Source organism: Mesitornis unicolor, unplaced genomic scaffold, assembly GCF_000695765.1.
Source record: "Mesitornis unicolor isolate BGI_N332 unplaced genomic scaffold, ASM69576v1 scaffold1233, whole genome shotgun sequence".
NCBI classification, from domain to species: Eukaryota; Metazoa; Chordata; class Aves; order Mesitornithiformes; family Mesitornithidae; genus Mesitornis; species Mesitornis unicolor.
The window spans coordinates 13,598-24,452 of NW_010173745.1; positions in this window are offsets into that span (position 1 = coordinate 13,598).

Here is a 10,855-nt window from a genome sequence, read left to right on the forward strand (position 1 = left end):
TGCTGAAACACAGCCAAGATATTTAATTAGTATTCAAATCTCTAATCAATATTTCAAGAAAATCAAAGTGTAAAGCTCAACCTGTGCAATCGTGTTTCTGTCTTTGTCCTGATTGCACTTCCTTTCATCAGGGTCACACTGAAGAGTTCAGGCTTGTTTAATTTTGAGCTCCAATGACAGTCACAGGAACTCAATTTTAATTGCCTCTCTGCAAGATTTTTTTAAATCAAAAGCAATTCTTCAGCTTTCTTTGGCCTCCTTAAGTTGACAAACTGTAAATAAGGTGTTATCATGGCTTGTTTTTCCATAGAAGATGCTATCACTATACTTAAAAACATCTATAGAATGACTTGTGGTAACTGCTACTACATCAATAGACGATAAAACAGTAAATTAAAGTAACAGTGCATAAAATGATGAATTCTGATGGACTTAAGGCAATATAAAATAATTGGAGACTTTATTGCAATTTCCATTTTTAACGGGGTACTATGGTATTACATTCTTGCAGCAGGGTTGGAAAGGTAAATTAATCTTTATGCATCATCATCAAGCAGTGTAAACATGGCCAAACTTAATTATGATATAATAGATTGTTAAGTGTCTGCCCCACAGAGGTGTGATTGCTCTCAGGCAAGTGATTACGGCAGCGATGACTATCAGACAAGGTCTTCTCTAGAAGGCTGGTGGTAGCTTTTGCATACCTCTGACAAGAAATCCAACGCGAAAGCCGTGCCAAAGTGGCAGCTTTCCACAGTCCCAGCTGCAGCAGAACTGTATTTGAGGGACAAGCACAAATTTATAGTGGAGTATTAATGAAGTGTGGCCTGAGTTTGCAGTGCTTTTCCAGGAAAAACTCTTGTCTTGCTGCAAAAAACCTGATGGGAATTTTCCTCCTGCAGACAGTGAGGCTGTGGCCTGGGAGCAGGATGGAGGTGCTGAGGCCACCCCCCCAGCTCATCTCCCCGCACCCACTGGCACCATGTCCTGATCCGATGGGAAAGAAAGATCATGAAGGGGGTGACTGGGCTAAAGTACTTGTATAAAAAAAAAAACAAACCAACAAAATATCTCCCTTGACATATTGTCTTTTAGAAATTATAGCACATTAAGGAGAGAAATGCTATACAATGTGTATTTTCCACTTCTGTCTCCAATGCTTTCTGTCATTAGCAGCTCTGTTTCTGGCACAGATGTGTGATTTTATGAACCCATTGTACTATTACCTCTCCTTTGATGGTAGCAGTTTAATTTATACTTACATATATAAGTATATATTTATACTTACTAGACATACTCTGCAGTGATCTTGCTTCTTTAATGGACTAAGTTCACTAAAAGAACACAAGGTAATAATTTATGTTTTAAATGTAGTTGCAAAATGTAGTTCACAAATCTCACATTACAGGTTATTTGTGAGAAATTCTGAGAAGAGAAAGTGTATTAGTGAATAGTTTCTGTTGGCCCAGATTTGATGTCTTATATGTGTGGGCAGCAGAAAATTCAGGTCAGAGAATATCTTTTAGTCTAAGGGAAATTTTCGTTATAGCTACTTTAAAACTCATATCGCAGTATATGTTTTATGTTTCGATGTCATGTTGCTGACAGTGGTATGACTTGGTCAGATATGGAGTGGCAGATCTTTTTCACACTATCAAATACTGAAAAGTGTCTTAATAACTGGAAATCAGTCAGAAGCCTAATCTTGAATTCCTTGATTACTTTAAGCCACTTTTTGGAGTTCAACATACTTGTGTTTATTTCCTGATAATTGTACTAAGAGTTTGCTGCTGCTAAATTGTCTCAGGAACTAGGAGAAGCTTTCGAGAGCAGTGGAAGGACTCCCCTGCTAGCACACCTGTCCAGAGAAGAAAACATCTATCGTTACGGAAATTATCATAGATGATGTGTGTAGAGGGCAAAAAAAGTAATTTTAGAGCAATGGCAATGGTCCATTCCAGATCAACATAGATGCCACTTGGACTTATCTTGACAATCAGAGTAAAACAGCAGAGAAAACACAAAATGTTAAGATCCCAAATTTATGTGATCGCTGGTGTACCTTGCAGAGGGGTTCTCTGTACTTTAAATTCTATTTTAATTCTTTCATTCTCTTTTTAATTCCCTCTTTTCTTATTTATTACACCACTTTGCTCATTGTTTGCACCACCTAAAATTAAACCGGTTTAGTCGACGTACATCTCAATGTCAGACTGCATCCCTGCATCTTGCTTTTACATTTCCACTCTTTGGTAATAGCTTTTACTAGCAGCCCAGTTTAAAGTCTTAATTTTATCTAATCCCTCTAAATGCACAATGATTCTTCAACTGGAAAGGGAGTAGCTCTGAATGATCCATATGTTGAAGCACTGTATTTTCATCATTTAAATGATAAACTTCCCATCAAATATCCACAAATGTACATTCATGACTCCCATCCAATGATCTATTGGCCAGAGGCACATACATTGTTTTAATTTATTTTGGAGTAAAGGTGCTTTCCTGCCGAGTTTGAATAAGCTTGCTATGTACCAAACAGATGTTCAATAAAAGAGAGACTTTACTGAATATGACATATAAACACAGGGAAAGAGGATGAAGGAAGGAAAATTACAGGATGTATGGATTCCTGATTCATCAAACAACAGGCCACAGTTTTAATCGGGGCCCTTTTATGGATGAAGCAGTAATGAAACAGAAGGACCGGGGACGTCTTGGGAGAAGGTAACATCTCTGCGTTGCTTGTGATGGAATTAACTTTGGTGAACCCACTGCGGCACCACACAGCTCCCCGTTCCTCTGCAGCATTGTGATTGCTTCTGTGGTTGCTGAACTGTTCCTCCCATTGTGGGGGAAAAAAAATATTAAAAAAAATTAAAAAACCAGCCAAAAAAAATTCAACTGCATGATCTGGGTGAATTAAAGGGTCTGGAGGTGGGCATGGGAGGGTTTCTTCCCACCATGTAAAATACTGTTTCACTCTTGCCAGTTTTAAAAAGCCCAAATCTTGCATCCATTCAGGCTTTTGCTCCTTGGAAAAAGGTGCTATTTAAGGAGGCATTGAGGAGAGCGAAGCCAGCCTGATTCATCGGGAGATCAAAGTGGGAATGCTGCCTTTGAGATAAAGATGTCTTTGCTTTGAAAGGTTTCTCCTTTGTGCAGCAGTGTTGCAGCAGAATGTCCACCTACCGGGGAATGGCTCTCTGGGTGGGACACCTCCTCTTAAGAGAGACACAAGAGGAGGACAGTAGCTACTCTGTCTGCTCCTGGTGAGCTTAACTTTGGGGGCAAAGTCAAATTTTTGGATGTTTCCTTCTTCAGACCCACTGTGGCCTTGCAACCAGATGTGAGCAGGGCAGCGTGCGTGATGTGTCTCCACCTTCTTCACAGGTAATTAGACTCAAAGCTGTGTCATTTAAAACTGGAAAATTTTAAATCCTCACTGAAAAGTTTCTTATTTGCAAGTGCTCACAGATGTGAATCCCAATGCGGACTTGCTATGGAAAACTTATTGTCATTTTAAGAGTTGTAATTTGCCACGCTTCTCCAGGGGCAGTTCACAAACAGTTGTGCTTCACTCTACCTTCCAGAGTTGATGTGTCTAAGTGGTGAAAACTTGAAACATTTGCATACTTTTGAGGGCATTTTGTTAAAATCAGATGATGCAGAAGGTAGACTGGCTCCTGTAGATGTTACCATTAGTGCTCTCCATCAGCTTTACTTGGTACTTTCAAAATCAATCATAACAATAGTGACAATGTCCTGGCATGCAGTGTGAGACAACCTGCATGAACATTTGCAAGCTACTGAGGCTTCCTGGAGAAGGATAACAGCATCAGTTTATGCTGAAGACTAATAGGACTGCACATCATGTTTTCATTTGTGTTTGCATGCAAATTTACCTCAGTTTTATGGTTGGTGAAATAATCTGGAAACCAGCATATCACCAGCCCCATAGGCAGTGATGAGAGCCTGGAAGGACTCCTGCTCTGAAAGCATCTTGACTTGCAGATGCTGGTTGATGAGGTGTCAAAAGAGCATGGGATTTTTCACTGTATGGAGAGGAAAAGTAAGCAGAGGTTACTGGTGAAGAGATTTTTTTTATCATTTAATTGTATCGGCATTCTCCAAGACCAAAATTTTGGTCATTCTGGCAGTATCTGACTGCTTCAAGCCCAGGTGATTTTCCCTGGGGCTATGCTCTGCAGAGGGAGATGGGTGTCACAGGATAGGTTCCAAATATTCACAAACAAGAGAAAGAGCTTATTAGGGAACTGGGATCCATCAGGCTATAGCCTGTCTGGCTTGAATCAGCAGGTACGGAGACTGGTGTCTCAATTTTTATTTATTTTAAATCACCATGTCCATCAGCAGGACTTCAAAACTCTTGGAGTTAACCAAGAGTTTTACAGCATTCTGTAATCCTATGTTTATAGCTTCCCTAAGCCAAAAGCAAGGCAGTGATGAAGTTGTTTGGTTTGTTTTTTTTTAAATGTAGTCTTCTGAGACTCTCGTTAGGAACGTCTGAGCTGGAGAATGTATTTGCTGGTACTTTAAGTGCACAGGTAAACATAACCACTCACTGGTGGGAGCAGCGTGTAAATGGTGGAGGCTATTTTGGTGAGATCTGTAAGTGCAAAGGGAATCGCAATTGGGAGCAGAAGACTTGAACAGAAAATGGCAGTGATGAATCCAGTCAAGCTCATTAAAGCTGTTACTTTAATTTCATCTTACATGACTGAGTATATTTGAAACAGCCGCGGCAGAGAGACCTCTAGTCTGTGTGTGAATGAAGGCTCTTCTGAGAAGATTTTTAATTCGGAAAGGGTAAAAGTAACTCAGCACTTTCTGAGCTTGTCACTGACGTTGTTGAAGCTTTGCTTCCTCATCTTCTTCTAACAGTCAGGCTCCTGTCCTGACTCAGTGTAAAAACATAACTATCGATAGCTATTGAAGGTAAACCTCTGTGTGTAATTCAGGGGGAAACATGCAGGCACTTGCAATGACAAACTTTCAGCAAATTCTCAGCTTTGCTTAACTCTTAAATTCACTTTTTTAGAAGGAACTTACTTTTTACAACCTACATAAGGGGTGCAGGGCCAGGAAGAGAAAGACCAATCTTGGGCAAACTGCTGCTGCACATGCAAAAATCCATCCCAGACAGCCCATGAAGGGCTGTGAGCCAGACACTACCATGCAAAAATGCCTGCTGATGTAATATGGCTGGGTAAAATAGTAGAAAATGGGTGCTACAGATAAAACAAAGTGCCACAAATATGCATAGATACTGGAAATGGGAGGGTGAACTTTTTTCAGCCTTTGTTGAGCATGTTGGGATGAAAAATAGGGACACTGGTAAAAACCTCAAAATTTTAGGAGTCTTTAAGGAATGGTAAGAGGTTAAGAGACAAAGGTTGGGGTTATTGTGAGAATCAGAGGCTCAAGGAAGGCTTTGATCAGTCAAAATCTCAATAAAGAAACACCATCTTTAAAAAACGTAATTCCGTTGTGAGCAGTAAGTGAGAATATTCAAATACCAATGATATCATAAACACGGGACTGAGAAAAGTGAGTAGGATACATGGGGAGAGAAGACGGCCAAAAATAAAGGCAAAAGAAGAGCTGAAGAAAATAAAAGCTCTAAGTGATAACCAGCATCAGACCTAAATGTACCTTTTTGTTTTTAAAGAAGCCACTGAGATGCTAACCTGGAGATTTATTGAGCTCTTTATTGACACAACAAGCTGGTTACCTTCCACTTGAGATGAGAAAGTCCCTCAGCTTTGAGTTTCTCCAAAATACATGCAAGATTTGTTAATTTACAATAGGAAAGAAATGTTGTCACTTCAATAATAGATTATTTTGTATCTCAGTACTCAGGACAAGCCACCAGCCATTCAAAAATCAAGCTGTGAATTAATACAAGTTTGCAACATCAAGTATGTAGACTTAGTGCATTGTTACTATGTGTAAGTACCTACAACCAGGAGCACCGCATCTCCTATGCCAGCTGATGAATTCAAGCGTGATGCTGAAATTTTGAAACACTGAAGCCTGGGCAATATTTTTAACAAGACGGATTGACAGTTTTAATAATTCCCAGATCCCAAACACATATGAAAGAAGCCCTTGATGAGAAAGGTCTGATTACAAATAACCTGCGGAGAGATGAAAGTTTGCTTTTAATATCTGTTTTTTTAAAGTCTGCTTTAGACTTTCAAGAGGCTTCAAAAGGAGGCAAAGACTAGAAAACAGTTTGATTTAATACTGTTAGATGTGTGAAATAAAATGCTGGACAATAAGAGATGTAAAACAAGCAACAAGTGCAAAATGACTTAAATCAAATTAAAGAACTAATTGAAAATAATGGAATTAAAACCTTTTTTTGTTGTTTTTATTCATCTGTTTTTCATCACTGTTTGCAACAGCATTTTTTTAATCTTCTTGACTTTGAAGAACAAACTTTCTCAGTCATAAAAGACAATGATTTTAATCAGTATCTGAAACACCATTCTATGGGGATGTCAATGTTAAATGCCAGTCAGGAAGAGAAGAACCATCACTATAAGCCAGCAGGACAGCCAGAGCACTATAGGGCTTTTGTCTATAGAGCTTTCTGATACAACACCATGATAGCAAATTATCTCCCATTATAGTGATCCTCACTACCATGTCTTTGCTTTCATTTTCTGTGCTCTCTAAAGGAAATAGGGTTTTTTCTCCTGTTGTAGCATACAGATTCATATCTTCAGCTGTGCAAACCTCTGTGTCCAGTGAGCAGCCACAAGGTAAGGGCAAACTGAAATCTGTTTGTTCTGAGAATAGTTTTTGCTCAAGTCACCCAATACAGAGTTACTTTTAAATAAAATAAAAAAAAGAACACACACACACACACAAAAACCAAAACAAAAAAAACCCAAAAACAAAAACAAAAAACCCCCCAAAAACCAGCAACTTCTGTGTGTGCTTAAACCATCCCTATGGCTCTTCACTGTCCCACTTCTCTCATCCTCTCCAATGCATTGCCCTGCCAGGTTGGCATCTCCTTGCTCTTCCCTCTCCCTTCCCAAGTCCAGCAAACCTCCTCCATGTTACCACAGCCATTTTTGAGCTCCAAGGCAGCAAAGATGCATTTTCCCAAAAGGTCTATGAAGGCCAGAAGTCTCCAGAGCTTGGAAAAATAGAGTTGAGTGGCACAATTGCAGAGTGAGTTTGCATGGCAATGTTACCTACAGCCTTTGCAGAGCAAAACTCAAACTAAGCCCACCAACCTGTGAAATGCAGGTACAGAAAACCCCACTGTGAATCCCTGTCATCAGTGTTCAGAGAGTTTCCTCCTTTTTTTGAATGGAAGCTCACAGAGAGAGCTTCCCCACAGGCATCAGTGCCAGTGCCAGAAGGGATCACTCAGCCGGGGCTGCTCCAGGAGCTTCAGCCACCTCATAGCTTTAACTCATTTTTAAAATTATTTTTTCATTTCTTTTAATTCTTATTTGTGCTTTATTGCATCCTCCACATAAGCAAACACTGCTGCCTTTCTCATGGGCAGCTTCATTTTGAATCTTCAAGAAGAGCGAGGGAAAAACCAACCAAGGACAATTCCCCTGCTTGTGGGAACAGTATTTTTTAAATGAAATTATTTCCCCTGTGTAATGCCATGCTGCCTGTTCATTAGAGGGAAAGGAGAAGTGTGTGCACTTGCCCAATGCTGAGTGCTCATGGTATATGGGGACTGCATAAAGAAATCATTTCTGGGTCTAAAAACCAAACCATCTCTGCTCATTGCTCCTTAAGTTTGGTGAAATATCCAATCAGTCTCAGTGGGGTTTTATAGGAAAAGGAATTAACAACAACAAAAAAAAAGGGGGGGAAAAAAAGGAAGAGAGAAAACCCACCAACCCCAGTACATTCCATAATGAAGGGTCTAAAAATGCCCTACTCATTGATGCAAAATTACAGTTATTGTTTATCCTCCTCCTACTTCACACAGCTTTATACAATACTCACGACGAAAAATACAAGCAAACAACCGACACATTAGTTAAGAGACCTTCCATTTTACTTTGGCAGTTCACGATAATGGAATTTAATTGTGGAAAAAGCTGAATAATTTTAGCTGAATGTCATTTGGTTCATTCAAACTGGGAATCAGGGACATTTTTAACAAAGGTTTTCAAACTTCTTTTGAAATCAGGAAGCTGCTGTGCACAGATAAGGGGAGAGGTTTGAGGATTCTCTATCAGAAATTTCAAGGTTTTTTCCATCTGCTTTTTCACATTAACTGGTAATTATCCAGAAAGGCACATAATAGTGCAGAAATGACAGAAGCTGACAAAGGTTTTCCTAAGATATGTAAATTGTCAGTGATAGGCAAGGTGCAACAGAAAGGCTTTCTACAGCACAATTATTTATGCCAGTTTCATTTGCTTTTAGGTAGCACTGATGGCATACCGCACTGCCGTGCTTATCACAGCCGCTGCACATTCCCCTTACCACCAGCACGCAGGAAAGATGGCAAAAACCGAGCTTGAAGGTTGGTGGTCTTCTCTGACTCCGCTATTTTCTATTAAATACGTGTGTGCGCGTCAGCACGCGTGTGCCTGTGTGTGTATAGATATTTCTGAGGACTCTCTTGTTTATTATAATGCTCCCCTTCATTTCTCACGCCGCATAAATAAATAAATAAGTGGGACCCTTCCCACCGAGACAGCTTCCACATATTGGCTACAGTAGGGCTATGAGGCCACTGTCCTTGCAACAGCATTATTGGAGGAATTATGTGTTAAAAGAGGCACTCAGGTGTTCCCTTCTGACATTTGTTAGCCCTTTCCCCCAGTGATTGCATGTTTTCAGTAAATAGGTGAGCCCATTAAAGATAGCTCCAGGTCTTGAACAGGATTTTACACAGGTATTTTAGAGATGGAGGATGGAGGTTTGATAAATACCCCTTTTTCAAAGGGAAAGGTTGGACTTCTGAGTCCTTCTGGGAGGTTAACTTTTATTTAAGTAAAGTGTTAGAGGCTGTGCATGGGAGAATTTCTGCCTGACCTCCACCACATTCGGCTCATACCAGAATTACAGATTTTAATTAAGCTTTTCTGAGAACAGGACTTCATACGTAACTACATATGTAATGAGAGGCTGTAACATCTTTAATGGATGGAAGGACTTTACCTATCAGTCCCTGATGTAGTGGTACCAGAGGTATTATGGTGGTATAATAACTTTACCACATCAGTGATGCTAAGTTACTCTGATGGGAAGTGTTTCCATGCATGGGAGTAATTAGCTATAAGGATCTTGTCTTCTATCTCAAGCTTCTATCAAGGGCCTGGAGATCAAACCCACATACAAGGTTTTGGGATGGAGGGGCAGAATTTGACCCACCAGAGCTGGCAGGGGTGCATGCTGCTGCCAAAGGGGCTCTGACCTCTTTTACTGGGGAACGGATAGAGTTGAGGATGATGAATAAACGATCACAGGAAAGACGGCCTGAATACAGCTTCACTATTGTTACACATATCTGCACTTGCCTGAGGTAAAAAAAAAACCCAGAGGACCATTTGCCTGAGTTTGCTGCCAGCCTGGAGACTGATATCCCCATCAGCCCATGCCATACATCTGCTTAGAGAGCAGAGCAGAGCAAAGGCATCAGCACAACTCACGTGAGCAGCTGTACTTCCCTAGCAGAGCTGAAATTTTGACGATTACATAATTATGGCAAAATACTCACCATCCATCTACAGCTAGAGAATTATTTACTAAAGCTATTCAGCAAATAATCAGGAATAACGAATCCATCAGAGGAAACTGTGTACTGAAAAAGAGGTGAAATTCACTTCAATTTACTCACCCAGCGCTGCTGGTGAAGAGTTGAAATATGGGCTTCAAGGAGACTGCATGGGCATGGGGGACTGGTGGAATGGAAGGAGAGAAGGATAAGAGAGGGCATTGAGGCTGAAAAAGGCACTGCACCAAAACCAACCCATTCCCAGCTCTTGCTGTCCCCCGATGGCCCTCATGATGCTCAGCAGCTCCTCAAGGAGTGCCAGCCTTCTGGCAAAGCAAGGTGTGGCATTAGTCCCCAGATATATCGTCTGGTGCTTGATGTTAAGGTTGACCATAACATGGTAGAGAGGAGAGCATTGTGTTAGAGCAGCATCTCCCTGTAGCCATGTCACGTACGCAGGGCTGAGATCTGTAATAATACAGGAGAATTTTGCTCACCTACACATCAATTGTCTCTGTAACAAGATGTCAGTGGTGAGTTGTTTTGGCTGTTATGGGATTTCGTTCTGCAGACCTTCAGTTTTATATATCCAATGAGCTTCATGTCCCAAGAGAAGGCATTTAAAGTACACTAAAAGCTTTGATTAAGTAATGTGCAAGAAGAACAGGCCTTCTTTTCAAAAACAATGTCCCTGTGCCCAAACACTGTCTCTCATAAAATATCCTGCCCATTTTTCCTTGCTGTGTTTTAATCAGGGACTCTGAATTTCAGAAGTGTTTCTGATTTACCCAGTGTGGTGATGGGAGGTTCAGAATCAGAAGAGATTTCTGGAGGTGATGTGTTTTTGCCTATGTCCCTTGCTGTAAAATTTTGGACATGCTTGGAAGAAGCAATGCCTTCCTGAGACATCCCTCCAAGGGATGCTGAAAATCATAATGTAAATGGTCATTGGGGATGGCAAGAGCTCTGCATCTTTCTAGGTCATGAAAGGATGGGGAAAAAAAAAAAGAACTATGGAGACAGAAAAATGCTTTAAAATATCAAGTTTTCATTGACCAAAACTTTCCAGCTTCTGCAATGACAGAGGTCCCAGATATCATGCCCAGTGTTTTGTAGGAAAAAGAG